A 16837-nucleotide genomic window follows, 5' to 3' on the forward strand; every position below is an offset into this window, starting at 1 on the left:
TCTTTATATCTTATCCAGACATTAAACAATGCTTTCCTGACAATATGGTTTTTAAACGCTTTGTGTGCTTTAACCTTGTCATACCACAAATATGCATGCCAACCAAATACATTGTTAAAACCTTCCAAATCCAACACATCCGTGTTTTCAAGAAGCATCCATTCTCTCAGCCAAAAAAATGTGGCTGATTCATAATAAAGTTTAAGGTCTGGCAGGGCAAATCCACCTCTTTCTTTAGCATCAGTTAATATTTTAAGTTTTATACGAGGCTTCTTGCCCTGCCAGACAAATCTAGAGATATCTCTCTGCCACTTCTTGAAGCAGTCCATTTTGTCCAAAATTTGCAATGTTTGAAACAGAAACAACATTCTTGGCAATACATTCATTTTTATCACAGCAATTCGGCCTAACAGCGATAACTTCAAATTTGACCATATTTCTAAATCCTTTTTCACTTCAGTCCAACATTTTTCATAGTTATCCTTAAATAAATTCACATTCTTAGCAGTCATGTTAACCCCTAAATATTTCACTTTCTTGACCAGTGTTAATCCTGTCTCCTTCTGAAACTTGTCACTCTCAATCTCAGTTAAATTTTTCTCTATAGTATTTCACCATTTATCAATTGAGGGCCCTTGGAATGTAGGACAGGACTCTGCCCCAGGGAGCTCACATTCAGGTTTGACAGCGTGGGGAGAGAACAGCAGAGGGAAACTTGGAAGCGGCAGGGGTAGGAAGACAGGGAGGTTCAACAAGGGCAGGGATTGGGAGCCCACTGCCTGCCAATGGGAAGCAGAGTCAGACCACATTCCGGAAGACCTCAGGTTCCCCATCCCCGAACAAGAGCTTCGCTCAGAATATGGGCTTTGAAGCAGAACAGGTGTACAAAAGGGGGCAGGAGCGAAGAAGGATATGTTGACTATTGAAGTGACCCAAAGTCCTACAACCAGAAAAGTTGAGGCCACAGGCAGACGTTTCTCAGGAGAAAGATGATTCTGCGCCCCTTGAAATGTCCCCTGAATCAGTCTGGGCAAATACACACAACCAAGTTTCATAGGCTTGAGAATAGTTTAACAAACCATTGCAGAATTCTGGGGACTTGAAGGTCTATAATGTCTGCTGAAAGTTCTGTTGGAAATTCCTAGTGCTCCCTCACAGAACTCCATTTCCCAAGGTTCCTTAAGACTGGGAATGACAAAAGTCAGAGCCTTCTGGGTTTGGCCATCGAGTCCAGGATCCTCTTCTCCCAATGGCCAACTATGTACCCCAATGGGCAAGCAGGATTGGAGCCCCAGAGCCTCTCCCTTGACGCCGTTTCCTGCAAGAGAGATTCAGAAGCATCACTGCCTCTGATGGTGGAGGGAGAGCAGAGCCAGCCGGACTAGGAGCCATTAGAGCTTCTCCTCCATGAATCTGTCTAGTCCGTCTTTCAGGCCACCCAGGTTGACATCTGATGTCTTTCCACAGGGAGGGAGCCACTGCCAAGAAGGCCCTTTGCCTGGTACCCTGTAACTGAATCACCGGAGGAGGACCTCAGTGTCTGGGCCAAGCGATGGGGTGGAGATGCTCCTTTGGGGCTTCCCTATCCAGGGCTGCCTTCAGGTGTCTTTTAAAAGTTGTATAGTTGCTTGTCTCTGTGGCAGCAACCAGATGTCCAACAGAAGCCCCCCCAGCCCCCCTCCTGTGCTTTGCTCTCCCCTCCCCCAGTCACAGACGCTCAGTGGCTCAGAGCATATCCCCTCAACAAATAACAAATGTTGGAAATGTAAAGAAAAAGAGGGCGCGTTTTACCACATGTGGTGGGAATGTAAAAAAGTGAAAGACTTCTGGGAAATGATTTACAATGAAATTTTAAAAATGTTGAAATATACATTTCCAAAAAAAAAACCCCAGGCTCTTTTACTTGATATGGTAGGTTTAGAAATACATAAGAATGATATTTAAAAAAACCAAAAAAAATATAATAAACTGTTTTTGCTGGACTTCCGGTTGGCCGCCCATTTATGGCAGTCAAGAGCTCTTTCCACGGAAAGAACCCCTGCGCTTTGAAGTTGGGGAGACAGCGAGAGCGTCGTGGTTCCCTGGAAACAACCTCAAATCAAACCCTGCTCCCCAGTAAGCTCCTTCAAAGCAGCCAAGCTCCGAGACTGGCAATCGTGAGCGGCCAATTCCTTCATAAAAAAGACTGAATAATTCAGAAAAGACTGAATAATTCAGAACTGTAAGTACTTTCAAAACTAATTCGGAAAAGATTGGGAAGAAAAGGGCGACCTAAAAATGAAGGTCAGTCCCCTTTGTTGGAAAAGTTGAAAATTGGTGCACAAAGGCCGAAGCCTTAAAGGAAAGAAAAAAATTTAAAACCCTGTAAGCAATTTTGCCCCCCCCCCACCCCACTTCAGGGGAAGAGGGGATATTTGTGCCTTGGATATAACTTTAGGAAGTCTGTGAATTCGATCGAGACCTCCCCATTTGGCAGCGGACCACCCGGGAGGGAAGACTAGTCTCCATTGTGACGTCACAATGGAAGAGGAAACATTCTTAGCTACAAACTTTCCTGTGCTGCCTGTCTACATTCTGAATTGGATAAAAAGTGTCCCCCTTCCTCAGAATAAGGGGAGAATTGGAAAATTTTCTCTTTGCCAGTTCTGTCTTTGGTATTCAAAGGACCAGGTGCACAGCCTGGGAGTCATTTTGGACTCACAGCTGTCCATGGAGGCGCAGGTTAATTCTGTGTCCAGGGCGGCTGTCTACCAGCTCCATCTGGTACGCAGGATGAGACCCTCCCTGACTGTCTGTCCAGAGTGGTGCATGCTCTGGTTATCTCCCGCTTGGACTACCACAATGCACTCTATGTGGGGCTACCTTTGAAGGTGATAGGGAAACTGCAACTAATCCAGAATGTGGCAGCTAGACTGGTGACTGGCAATGGCTGCTAAGACCACCGAGCACAATTCAAAGTTTTGGTGTTGATCCTGAAAGCCCTAAAAGGCCTCAACCCTGTATACCCAAAGGAGGGTCTCCACCCCCACTGTTTAGCCCAGACCCTGAGGTCCAGATCCTGGGGCCCATATTTTGAAGGAAGCTCTTGCTCAGGGATGGGGAACCTGAGGTCTTCCGGATGTGGTCTGACTCTGCTTCCCAGTGGCAGGCAGTGGGCTCCCAATCCCTGCCCTTGTTTAACCTCCCTGTCTTCCTAACTTTGCCGCTTCCAACTCTCCCTCTGCTGTTCTCTCCCACACTGTCAAACCTGAATGTGAGCTCCCTGGGGCAGAGCCAAGGGCCCTCAATTGATACATGGTGAAATAATAATCATCATCTGTAAGTGCAATTAATTATCCTTAATTGACTCAATTATCCTCAAGAGACAAGCCATTGAAATTCTGGCCCCCATAACCAGCAACTCAGCTTCACTAGCACGGACTGCAGAGGGTGAACATGAAACCCCTAGGGGTTGTTTGGATAAGTATATATAATATACAGCCCCAATGCAAACACTGCCAATCTCCCAGCGCCACCCACCCTTCACATTCCACCAAATTTAATTTTACGTACAACCAGCTCATTAAGAAATATGCGCAATCCATTTCTCTTCTTTTGCGTCTCAGAAGCCGTCAAGATGCTGCACAATGTGGTCCCTCCTCTCCCTTTCGCTGCTCTTATTTCCACCTTCAGGCTCCAAGGAGGTGGGCTGATGTAATCTCCACAAAATCCTGGTCTCCTCTCCTTCCTCCCCCCTGAACTCAGAAATCATCCTGCTTAGCAGACAGTCGATCCAGTTGTCACCCCTCTTTTCTTCTTTACTGCTTTTATTTCTCATGAGGAAGTCCCAAGGGGTGTCAAAATCCCTCAAAAGTCCCTCAAGGTTGTTGCTCTCCATCTTCTTTCAGGCAAAGTCCTGACTTCTAAAACTAATCCATCGCAAAGAGGCAAATTTAAAGTCCGCTCCTCCCGAAATCTTTGCATTCCTTGCTTCAGGGAAAGGGAGATGACGCAGATCCCGAAAAAGCCCCATAACTTAAAAGATTCCCTCCCCTCCTTGCCCCGTTCAAGCAAAGCAGAAATCAGCCTCTTTCCACACAGATGCTTTTCTCCTGCAGCAGAAATCAGGATCTCTTCCACGGGGCGGGAGCCTCTTCGCTTGCCAATTCTGTCTCCATTCAAAGCTGTTCCCCGCCCTCCCCACGGGAGTTGGCCAGGGCTGTTCGGGGACAGTTTGAAATCCTTTGCTGAAGGAGCCAGGCAGCTTTCTGGGCCAGCGAATGGCCGGAGGGCGCAAGGAAGGCGCTTGCTCTGCGCCCGAGGACACCTGGCTGGCAGTCAGAAGGACAAAAGCCACAGGGGGAGGGGCTGCTTCCAAGCCTGGGACTGGGGGAGAACCTCGCCTCTGCTTCTCCTGGGAGACAGGGATGTCCATCCCGGCTCACAAACCCCCCAAAATAAATTAACGGACAAGCGCGGGTCGTGCCCTTTCGGTACCCTCGGAAGGTTAGGGGAGACCTGCCCCTTTCCCCCCATAGACCTCCGCCTGAGACCCCCAAAGGGCGACTTGCCGGGTTCGCTGCCCCTCTGGCATTTTATTTTGGATCGCTTTGTTTGATGTTTCAATGAAGGCGGTAAATTCTTTTAATGTTATTATGGGTGTGAAATATGTAGGCGGGGGTGTTTATTGGGTTGTCTTTGTTTTTATTTGATTATGTGTTTTGTGTTTTTATATCGTAATTCCATCCTGTGAACCCCCAAATTTAATGAACAAATAAATGGATAAATCGAAATGAATGGCCCCCTCTCTCTGCCGATTAAGAGGCAGCTCCGTCCCTGACACCCATCTGGAAAGAGGCAGGGAGGGGCATTGCGGGGGGAGAGTGGCCCTTGGGGGTCTCCCTGGGTGGCCCCTGTTGGTACCCCCACCCCTTATTCAGAGGGATGGAATCCAGAGCAGGGGAAGGGTCCGCAACACCCTCTGAGTCTCTCACCCCCAACTTCTCCAGAGAAGGAATCACAGAGAGGGCAACTGGCCAGAACTGGGTGGGGAGATGACTGGGGGGGGGGCAAGTGGGGCATGGGGGGTCAGTCTGGCAGGAGCTTTGAGGATGAAGGATTTGGGGAAACAGCGGGGGGGGGTCCCTGGCTCCGAAAAGCACTCCAGCTTCGGGGAGGGGGGCAAAGTGCCACAGAGTCCTGAACCCCCCCAGCCCCCACTTTCCCAGCCCCCCAACTAACAGGAGGTGTTTCTACCCCCCACACCCAGGCCAGTCCCCTCCCTCCGTCCCAGAGAAGGAGACACAGGAAGCCAGGTCAGATGCAGAGGGAGGATTTATTATAGGGTCAAGCGTCACATGGGGGCTGGAAGGGGAGACCAGCAGGGGGCGGCCGCTTCTCCCTGGGGGTGTCTCAGTGGGACCGGCAGGCCAGCGCATGAGCCACCACCCCGACCAGCTTGTGGAAGGCGTGGTGGCAAGCAGGGCTGAATTTCTGTCTAAAGGGGGGGGTAGCTGGATGATGATGAGGATGTCGCCCAGGAGCTGGAAGAGAAAAGAGAGGGTGACTCCTTCTGCCAGGGGGCCTATGTGTGGGTCGCCCTCTCCCCACAACAGATCTCACAGCAGATTCAACAGATTGAGGCTGAATCCTGACAAGACAGAAGCACTGTTTAGGGTGGACTGGGGGCAAGCGGGTGGGGGGGGGGACTCCCTGGTCCTGAATGGGGCAACTCTGCCCCTGAAGGACCAGGTGCGCACCCTGGGAGTCATTTTGGACTCACAGCTGTCCATGGAGGCACAGGTCATTTCTGTTTCCAGGGCAGCTGTCTCCCAGCTCCATCTGGTCCACAGGATGAGACCCTACCTGCCTGCGGACTGTCTCGCCAGAGTGGTGCATGCTCTGGTTATCTCCCGCTTGGACTACTGCAATGCCCCCCATGTGGGGCTGCCTTTGAAAGCGACGCGGAAACTGCAACTAATCCAGAATGCGGCAGCTAGACTGGTGACTGGGAGTGGCTGCTAAGATCGCTGAGCACAATTCAAAGTTTTGGTGTTGACCTTGAAAGCCCTAAAAGGCCTCAGCCCTGTATACCCAAAGGAGGGTCTCCACCCCCATTGTTCAGCCCGGACTCTGAGGTCCAGCTCCCTTTTGGCGGTTCCCTCACTGTGAGAGGTGAGGTTACAGAGAACCAGGAAGAGGGCTTTCTCGGTTGTGGCCCCGCCCTCCTACCAGATGCCAAGGAAATAAACAAGTAACTGAAATCTGAAGGCAACCCTGTATCAGGAAATTTTTAATGTCTAATGTTGTATGTCCTGTGAGCCACCCAGAGTGACACCCACACCCACACCCACACACACACCCACACACACACACACACACACACGGCACCCCCAGTCCCCACTGCCAGGCAGCCCCTTGGGGCGGGGGAGCAGCCTCACCCTGAAGTTGAGGGGGTCCACGTGGAGATTGTCGCAGAGCAATTCACGCATCTCGGAAAAAGCCTCCTTGACCTCGTGCAAAGAGGGCTGGAGAGGTTCCTAATGAGAGGGCAGGGCTGGAGAGGTTCCAGAAGTTAGCGAAGAGCATCTGGCACCAGGGGTAGACCACCAGCAGTCTGCAGAGAAGGAACAAAGGAAGGAAGGAAGGAAGGAGAAGGGGAGAGGCATGGATGGTTATTATCCAGGTGGAAAGAGGAGCTCCTGCCCAACCTGCTTAGAGAGGCGACCACCCCTGGACTTACCCACCAAGGGAATCCCCACCCAAGGCTGGCTGTGGGCTGGGAGCTTCTCTCGTCTGCTGGAGAAAACCTTCTGGGCTGAGCTGGAGCTTCTTCCAGGGCTGGAGCCTTTTATACCCTGGGGCAAAGCTCCTCCTCCCAGATTTACAGAAGCCGTCCTGGTTTCTGATTTGATCTAAGAATGTCCTGCTTTTCCTGAAGACATGCCTATTTTCCCCTGAGAAATCCTGGAGGGTATGGAGTAATTCCACGCCTGTGCCAAGGAGACAAGCAAGTATAAAGGCTTTAGAAGACATCTGAAGGCAGACCCAAAGGAGCGTCTCCACCCCCATCGCTCAGCCTGGACACTGAGGTCCTCCTCCGGTGAATCAGTTAGAGTGTATGAGGCAAAGGGCCTTCTTGGCAGTGGCTCCCTCCCTGTGGAAAGACATCAGATGTCAACCTGGGTGGCCTGAAAGACGGACTAAGTAGATTCATGGAGGAGAAGCTCTAATGGCTCCTAGTCTGGCTGGCTCTGCTCTCCCTCCACCATCAGAGGCAGTGATGCTTCTGAATCCCACTTGCAGGATCAAGGGAGAGGCTCTGGGGCTCCAATCCTGTTTGCCCATTGGGGTCCATAGTTGGCCATTGGGAGAAGAGGATCCTGGACTCAATGGGTCTCCTTTGGCCTGACCCAGAAGGCTCTGACTTTTCTCATTCCCAATCTTAAGGAACCTTGGGAAATGGAGTTCTGTGAGGGAGCACTAGGAATTTCCAAGAGAACTTTCAGCAGACATTCTAGACCTTCTAGTCCCCAGAATTCTGCAATTGTTTGTTAAATTTTCTCGAGCCTATAAAACTTGCTTGTGTGTATTAGCCCAGACTGATTCAGGTGACCTTTCAAAGGGCGCAGAATCATCTTTCTCCTGAGAAACGCCTGCCTGTGGCCTCAACTTTTCTGGTTGTATGACTTTGGGTCACTTTAGAAGTCTTCAATTCTTTTGTCATTCCTGCTCCCTTTTGTACACCTGTTCTGCTTCAAAGCCCATATTCTGAGCGAAGCTCTTGCTCACGGATGGGGAACCTGAGGTCTTCCGGAATGTGGTCTGACTCTGCTTCCCATTGGCAGGCAGTGGGCTCCCAATCCTTGCCCTTGTTGAACCTCCCTGTCTTCCTACCCCTGCCGCTTCCAACTCTCCCTCTGCTGTTCTCTCCCCACGCTGTCAAACCTGAATGTGAACTCCCTGGGGCAGAGTCCTGTCCTACATTCCAAGGGCCCTCAATTGATACATGGTGAAGTAATCATCATCATCTGTAAGTGCACTTAATTATCCTCAATGGGCTCAATTATCCTCAAGCGATTGCAACTCTGTTTGCAATGCTTTCTTGGGCCGTGGTACAGATCAGGGCATGTGGCCAGGATTGCCCAGGGCCACCCCTGTCATTGGGAGTGAGGTGGCTGCTTCAGGGGCAGATGCTGGGCTGGAGGACACAGGGGTGAGGCATCGTAGGACAAACACAGCCTGCCACCCCCAAGCTGGCTTGCTGCCTTCAGGTGCAGGAGAGAACATTGTCCCATCTCCAGCACTGAAGAAAGAGATTCAGCTTCCAGCTGAGTCACGGGAGCTGCAGTTTGTTAAGTATTGTGGCTCTTTGAGGGGGTAAACTACACTTCCCAGCAGTCTTTGGGGGAAATCATGTGCTTTCACTGTACGTTGAGTACAGAGCCTTAGAAGATTTGGGTTTCCCCATCCTTGCTGAGGGTGGGGACAAAACCCATCACCCTCATGCCCTGGCTGACCACCATCAGTGACAGAGCACTGGGCTAAATGGATCTTGGTCCAATCTGACAGGGCAGTTTCAAATTTCCCAGTAACTCGCCTTAAAGCCCTGCCAGAGGTATCTATAATTCTGTGTTGGGAGTTACCTGTGAGTAAGACCCATCAAATTCAAGAAGACATCCCTCTAGCTAGACATGCCGAGAACTGCAATCTTACTTGTTGCCCTTAAATCCCATTTGTATTGGCCATGATTAACTTGATTTTGAGGAGTTCTAAGCTCAACAAACTTAGTTTGGATTCCACTGTATGTTCTTATCTGTCAAATGGGAGTAATAGGGACTTCCTTTGAAGGACTGTGCTAGAATATTCATTGCTAACCATCAGGCAGCATTTCTGGGCTTCTCAGAGGTGCCTAATACATTTCCCCGTTATGTTCCTGATGAGCTTTGCAAGTTGCAGCTCCCACTGAAGATTCATCCTTGCTGCCAACCTTGGGGCGTGTAGTCGTGTAAAAGTGTCAGGGGTCTCTTAACAGAAATCTAAACTCAACAAAGCTACGGCACCCGAGGTTATTTACCGTATTTTTCGCACCATAGGACGCACTTTTTCCCTCCTAAAAAGCAAGGGAAAATGTGTGTGCGTCCTATGGAGCGAATGCAGGCTTTCGCTGAAGCCTGGAAAGTGAGAGGGGTGGGTGCGCACCGACCCCTCTCGCTCTCCAGGCTTCAGGAAGCTATCCGCTAGCCGTGGGAGACCCAGCTCTCCCACGGCTAGCGGAGCGCTGCATTAATCCCGAAGCTTGCGGCGTGCGGAGCTCAGCGCGCCCCAAGCTTCTGGGTGCCGGCAAGGTCTCCGCTAGCCGTCTAGACCTTGCCGGCACCCAGAAGCTTGGGGCGCGCTGAGCTCCGCAGCCCCAAGCTTCGGAATTAGCGCTCCGCTAGCTGTGTCTAGGCTGCGGATAGCAGCCTGCCTCCCGGAGCGTCGGGCGCCCTGAAAGCAGAGCGCCCGGCGCTTCGGGAACTCATCCGCAGCCTAGGCAACCCTGCGGGAGATCCCGCAGGGATGTCTAGGCTGCGGATAGCAGCCTGCTTCCCGGAGCGTCGGGCGCCCTGAAAGCAGAGCGCCCAGCGCTTCGGGAACTCATCCGCAGCCTAGGCAACCCTGCGGGAGATCCCGCAGGGATGTCTAGGCTGCGGATAGCAGCCTGCTTCCCGGAGCGTCGGGCGCCCTGAAAGCAGAGCGCCCGGCGCTTCGGGAACACATCCGCAGGGTGGGGAGCCCTGCAGGAGTTCCCTGCAAGGCTCCCCAAGCTGCGGATAGCAGCCTGCCGCCCGGCGGGTGGGGCGCCCTGAATCAGAGTGCCCCTCGCGCCGGGCAGACATCCGCAGGGTGGGGAGCCCTGCAGGAGTTCCCTGCAAGGCTCCCCAAGCTGCGGATAGCAGCCTGCCGCCCGGCGGGCGGGGCGCCCTGAATCAGAGCGCCCCTCGCGCCGGGCAGACATCCGCAGGGTGGGGAGCCCTGCAGGAGTTCCCCGCAAGGCTCTCCAAGCTGCGGATAGCAGCCTGCCGCCCGGCGGGTGGAGCGCCCTGAATCAGAGCGCCCCTCGCGCCGGGCAGACATCCGCAGGGTGGGGAGCCCTGCAGGAGTTCCCTGCAAGGCTCCCCAAGCTGCGGATAGCAGCCTGCCGCCCGGCGGGTGGGGCGCCCTGAATCAGAGCGCCCCTCGCGCCGGGCAGACATCCGCAGGGTGGGGAGCCCTGCAGGAGTTCCCTGCAAGGCTCTCCAAGCTGCGGATAGCAGCCTGCCGCCCGGCGGGTGGGGCGACCTGAAGCAGAGCGCCCGGCGCTTCGGGAACTCATCCGCAGCCTAGGCAACCCTGCGGGAGATCCCGCAGGGATGTCTAGGCTGCGGATAGCAGCCTGCTTCCCGGAGCGTCGGGCGCCCTGAAAGCAGAGCGCCCAGCGCTTCGGGAACTCATCCGCAGCCTAGGCAACCCTGCGGGAGATCCCGCAGGGATGTCTAGGCTGCGGATAGCAGCCTGCTTCCCGGAGCGTCGGGCGCCCTGAAAGCAGAGCGCCCGGCGCTTCGGGAACACATCCGCAGGGTGGGGAGCCCTGCAGGAGTTCCCTGCAAGGCTCCCCAAGCTGCGGATAGCAGCCTGCCGCCCGGCGGGTGGGGCGCCCTGAATCAGAGTGCCCCTCGCGCCGGGCAGACATCCGCAGGGTGGGGAGCCCTGCAGGAGTTCCCTGCAAGGCTCCCCAAGCTGCGGATAGCAGCCTGCCGCCCGGCGGGCGGGGCGCCCTGAATCAGAGCGCCCCTCGCGCCGGGCAGACATCCGCAGGGTGGGGAGCCCTGCAGGAGTTCCCCGCAAGGCTCTCCAAGCTGCGGATAGCAGCCTGCCGCCCGGCGGGTGGAGCGCCCTGAATCAGAGCGCCCCTCGCGCCGGGCAGACATCCGCAGGGTGGGGAGCCCTGCAGGAGTTCCCTGCAAGGCTCCCCAAGCTGCGGATAGCAGCCTGCCGCCCGGCGGGTGGGGCGCCCTGAATCAGAGCGCCCCTCGCGCCGGGCAGACATCCGCAGGGTGGGGAGCCCTGCAGGAGTTCCCTGCAAGGCTCTCCAAGCTGCGGATAGCAGCCTGCCGCCCGGCGGGTGGGGCGACCTGAAGCAGAGCGCCCCTCGCGCCAGGTAGACATCAGCCAGCCCCACAAGCTCGGGGGACAGCAGGGAGGCGCAGCGCCACTATCCCGCTGTTCCTCGACCTGGTTCGGTTTCCCTGACCTGCTTTTGGGGGGGGGGGAAATAAAGGGAATTTTTTTTCCCTTTATTTCCCCCCAAAAAAACTAGGTGCGCCCTATGGTCCGGTGCATCCAATCGTGCGAAAAATACGGTAGTGCAAGGAGCAGAAGTGATTTAAGTTTCTGGTGTTGATATACCCATAATTCCTTAGCAAAAGCAAATTAATACATTAGTGGAATAACTGGTGCATTGCACAGCAGAAAAGACCCTCAACGCTGATATGAAAAGCACTTGTGTTGGGTTTCTATGTCCTGTTGCTGCCTGGTTATTTGACTGACCAGTTCCCAGATGCAGGGCTGGGGAAAGTTCTGAACGAAACAAAACGAGAAACACTTTCATTTCAATCAGCTGTCTTCCTCTTTTGGCAGAGGGAATTGCTAGCCTGATGGACGGCCCTCTTGTCATCAGAGAAATGGTGGAGGGTATGTGATCCTGGCTGCTGAAGATGGCTGGAAGGTCGTTTGTCCCGTCAGCTGGATGAGCTGATCTGCAGAGCCAAGAGGGGCTCTCTGGGCCATCTATAACTGAGGATCTGGGCTTGAGTTCCCCACCTGAAGCGGTAGGTAAGCCGGAGCAGTTGCTCTTTTGCTCAGCCTGTTAGATATGTCAGCAGTTGGTCTACTAGCATTTAGGAAAAGATCCTGCAATTACTGAGACCCAGCATAGGTTTCTCCAAAATAAGTCCGCCAGACCAATCTGATTTCTTTTTTTCTTTTTTCTGGACGGAGGTACAAACTTGGTGGATCAGGGGAATGCTGTGGACATAGTGTATCTTGAATTCAGTGAGGCTTTTGACAAAATCCCCCATGATATTCTAGCGAGGAAGCTGTTAAATGGAGGTTGAACAAGGTAACTATTTGGTGGATTTGTAGCTGGTTGACTGGCCAAACCCAAAGAGGACTCCTTAATGGTTCCTCATCAACCAGGGGAGAAGTGATAAGTGATGTGCGCAGTGTGCTGTCCTGGGTCTGTCGTTGTTTGACGTCTTTATAAACGATTTGGATGAAGGAATTGAGGGCGTGCTCATCCAATTTGCAGTTGACACCAATCTGGGAATGGTAGCTAATGCCGCAGAAGACACTATCAGGATTCAAAATGACCTTAGCAGTCAACCAAAAACTCTTTCAGATCAAAATGCAATTTTGTTTTTTGTTTTTTAAATTATATTTTATTGATTTTCCATACATTCATGCCACATTACAACTTCTATTTTCCATTTTTGACTTCCTTTGGCCTCTCTGCCAATCATCCGAATTCTAACTTCTTTAATTACACATTTCCAAATTTTGCTATTGCCTTTATGCCTACCCCCCACTTCTATTTTGCCTTTTTACAATATTTCTTGTGTTGTTACAGAGCTTCTTTAAATGCCACTAGCGTTATCACTTATACATTCCCAGTACTCAACTAATTTTCCCCAGTCCTCGATGAACTTTTGATCTCGTAGATATCTGATCTTCCCAGTCAATTTATCAAGTTCTGCATAGTCCATCAGCTTCATTCTCCACTCCTCCAACGTTGGTATTTGTTCTTGTTTCCATTTCTGGGCCAGTAATATTCTTGCCGCTGTTACTGCATATTGGAAAAGTTCAAAATGCAATTTTGTGTGAAATTATAGGAATAGACTATTCATTGGAGATTGAATGATAATTTATTAGATGATCAAGAAATATATGAAAAGGCACAAAAATCTTTAAAAGCCTATTTTATGCATGTTTGGAATGAAGAAATAAAAATCAATGAAATATGGGACACAAGCAAAGCTGTAATGATAGGATTCTTTATAAAACAAAATAGTATTCAGGGGAAAACAAAGAGAAGAAAAAAGTAGAATTGTTGAAACAGATAATGAAAAACTAAAAACCCTAACCAAAAACCAGAATATGTTAAGATAAATATTAAGATGTTGCAAAGTCAATTTTCTATGATAATTAATCAAGAGGTGGAGTGGAAAATAACATGGCAAATAAAGAAAAGGAAATCCGAAAATACGATAAATAAAATTAAAATAATAGAAAATCCGAAAGAGATTAAGAAAAGCTTGATTAATTTTTATAGACAATTGTATAAAAAAGCTGGGAAAGAAAAACGTAGTCAAAATAGAGGACTTTTTGAAAAAGCAAAATGTGCAACAGATCCCGAAAGACAAAAAAGACATATTGAATGTACTAATAGATGATGAAATTCAGCAAGTAATAAAGGATTTAAAATTTGGGAAGGCTCCAGGACTGGATGGATTTTCGGCAAAATATTATAAAAAGCTAAATCAAAGCCTGATTGCACCCCTGAAAGAAGTAATGAACAATATTCTAAAGAAGGGAGAAACCCCTGGAACTTGGAAAGAAGCTTATATAACATTGATCCCAAAACCAGATGCAGATCTTTTACAAGTTAAAAACTATAGACCAATCTCATTATTAAACAATGACTTTAAAATGTTTGTGAGTATTTTGGCAAATAGACTGAGAAATGTATTGATGGACACAATTCATGGAGACCAAGCTGGCTTTCTTCCTGGCCGACAAATGAAAGACAATATCAGAAATATAGTTGATTTTATAGAATACCTGAGGGCTAGGTATTCTATAATCCCCTTCATGGATCACTGCCCCTTCATGGATCACTGCCTTGCCATGGCGAAGGGGCTTGAATAACTCAGAGAAGCTATGAACTATGCCGAGCAGGGCACCCAAGATGAACAGGTCATAGTGGAGAGTTTTGACCCACCGTGATCCACCTGGAGGAGGAACCGGCAAGCCACTCCAGTATCCCTGCCAAGAAAACTCCATGGACAAAGACAACAGGCATATAAAAGTTATGACGCTGGAAGATGAGCCCCTCAGGTCAGAAGGCGTCCAACATGCTACTGAGGAAGAGCGGAGGACAAGTACAAGTAGATTCAGAGCTGACGAAGCGGCTGGGCTTAGTTGCGGATATGTCTGGAAGTGAAAGGAAAGTCCAATGCTGTAAAGAAAAATATTGCATAGGAACCTGGAATGTAAGAACCATGAACCTGGGTAAGTTGGATGTGGTCAAAAATGAGATGGCAAGAATAATTATTGACATCCTGGGCATCAGTGAACTAAAATGGACGGGAATGGGCGAATTCATTTCGGATGACCATCATATCTACTACTGTGGGCAAAAAACCCGTAAAAGAAATGGAGTGGCCCTCATAGTCAACAAAAGAGTGGCGAAAGCTGTACTGGGATGCAATCTCAAAAATGATAGAATGATCTCGATATGAATCCAAGGCAGACCTTTTAACATCACAGTAATCTAAGTTTATGCACCAACCACTGGTGTTGAAGAAACTGAAATTGAGCAAATCTATGAAGACTTACAACACCTTATAGAAGTGACACCAAAGAAGGATTTTCTTCTCATTATAGGGGATTGGAATGCTAAAGTAGGGAATCAAGAGATAAAAGGAACAACTGGCAAGTTTGGCCTTGGAGTTCAAAACGAAGCAGGGCAAAGGCTAATAGAGTTCTGCCAAGAGAACAAGCTGGTCATCACAAACACTCTTTTCCCACAACACAAGAGACGACTCTACACATGGACATCACCAGATGGGCAGCATCGAAATCAGATTGATTATATTCTCTGCAGCCAAAGATGGAGAAGCTCTATACAGTCAGCAAAAACAAGACCTGGAGCTGACTGTGGCTCAGATCATCAGCTTCTTACAGCAAAATTCAAGCTTAAACTGAAGAAAGTAGGAAAAACCACTGGGCCAGTAAGATACAATCTAAATCATATCCCTTATGAATACACAGTGGAAGTGAGGAACAGGTTTAAGGATTTAGATTTGGTGGACAGAGTGCCTGAAGAACTATGGATGGAGGCTCGTAACATTGTACAGGAGGCAGCAACGAAAACCATCCCAATGAAAAGGAAATGCAAGAAAGCAAAGTGGCTGTCCAACGAGGCCTTACAAATAGCGGGGGATTTTTGGGGGTCCCCGCTTCGCCGTAGCGGTCGGACCCGAACCCGTGAAGAGCCTCCCTGAGCGGAGCTCAGCGAGAGGCGGCCATTAGCGCTGGCGCCAACCGGCGCAGAAGCCTGAGAGCAAGGAGGCTCGGTGGGCACCTAAAGCGCCCCTTTTTATCGCAAGGGAGCCTTTTTAAAGGCTCCGGAGTGGCAGCGGGGGAGCGCTGGGCTGAGAGCCGCTACCCAGCCCGTGAAGTGAAGCCGCGTCGCCATTGACGGAGAGCGCCGACTTCTTCCTGACATTTGGATTACAAATTGGACTACCGTGAGTAAGATTGAGCAACAAATTTACAAGGAAATAATCGTAAATTGGCTGAAAGCGGAGAAGGTTTAAAATAAGGAAGTCTGCCTTCTCCGGACTGCATGTAAATAAAGCATCGAAATAGGAAGCTGCAATTGTCAGAAAGGCTTTAAAAGTGAAGGACCCAGGCATCGGACCCAGCTCCCCCCTTAGCAAGCAGGGGCAGGGGGGGAAGATTTATGAACTGTTTTGCCTGCACGAGAGAGGCTTGGAAGGGAAAGTTCTGCCGCTTTAAACCCTTGGGGAGGACTGCCTGGGAGTGAGCTACCGGGACTGAGAGCTGTCATTTGAGACTTGCTACAAAGTAGGTGTTCTGCTGGATTACAACTAAAGACTTGATTTGACAGAAGTTTGGAATTTTGGAAAGATACTTTGGAAAGATACAACTTAGCTACTTAGAAGAATATAGGACATTTGGTTGCTACCTTTGTTTGCTTGGGAAGGGAACTTTGTTACTTTGCACTGGAAATTTTGAACTGCTCCATCTAGAGGCTAAAGGGAAATAACTACTACTATTTACTGTAAGAAACAGACTTGTGGAATTTTCCACCTGAAAGTGATTCCCGTGGGAAAGACCTTGGGATATGAGTGGCCCAATAGAGGAGAGAACAACAAGGGCCAAAAGCAAAGCTGAACAAAAAAGAAGAGGTTCAATTGTACCACCTGCAGCTCCTTCCATGGATACAGTAACAATAACCAAAGCATTAGTCAAAATAAATGAAACCCTAGAAGTGCTAACAAAGCAGAGCACTGAAAACTCCAAACAGCTGAATCAATTGTCAACAAAATTGGATTTGAATACAGAGACTATAAATAAATTAGTTCAAGAGAACGAGATAACTAGAAAGATTGCAGAGGAGGCAAAAGTTTCGGCAGAGGAAGCAAAACTTTCTGCAGGAAATACACAGGAACAGATAGTACCAGTCTGTAAAAAGCTGGAAGAACATGAGGCTGCTCTGTCTCTACTGGAACTACAGAGAAAAAATAAAAATTTAAGACTGAGATCGATTCCAGAAAATGAAAAGGATAATTTGATAGAATATTTGACAAAAGAATTTCTGGAATTTTGGCAGGACAGCTTGAAACAGGAGGAATTTAAGATAACAACTGCTTTCAGACTGGGAAGGAGACAGAACAGAAAGAGCCCAAGAGATTGCCTTATAACTCTGAGATCTCAGGAGGAGAGAGATAAGATATTGAATTTGCATTTCCATACAGCCCTTGAAATTGGAGACTCACGTGTGCAGATTTTTAAAGATATTCCTAAAAAT

General features: G+C 49.8%; 1 protein-coding gene across 1 annotated transcript in view; it reads left to right on the forward strand.

Annotated features, from left to right (window-relative positions):
• The first annotated feature begins 11679 nt into the window (after nucleotides 1–11679).
• The window catches only part of LOC310761886 (hemoglobin subunit beta-2-like), a 30039-nt gene continuing 24881 nt past the window's right edge, over nucleotides 11680–16837 (forward strand). Inside the window, exon 1 of the mRNA XM_083612085.1 lies at nucleotides 11680–11835. The gene's annotated coding sequence lies outside the window, so the exon portion shown is untranslated. The remainder of the gene's footprint in view (nucleotides 11836–16837) is intronic.

The sequence above is a fragment of the Podarcis filfolensis genome (genome assembly GCF_964270895.1).
Source record: "Podarcis filfolensis genome assembly, chromosome: 4".
Taxonomy (NCBI): domain Eukaryota; kingdom Metazoa; phylum Chordata; class Lepidosauria; order Squamata; family Lacertidae; genus Podarcis; species Podarcis filfolensis.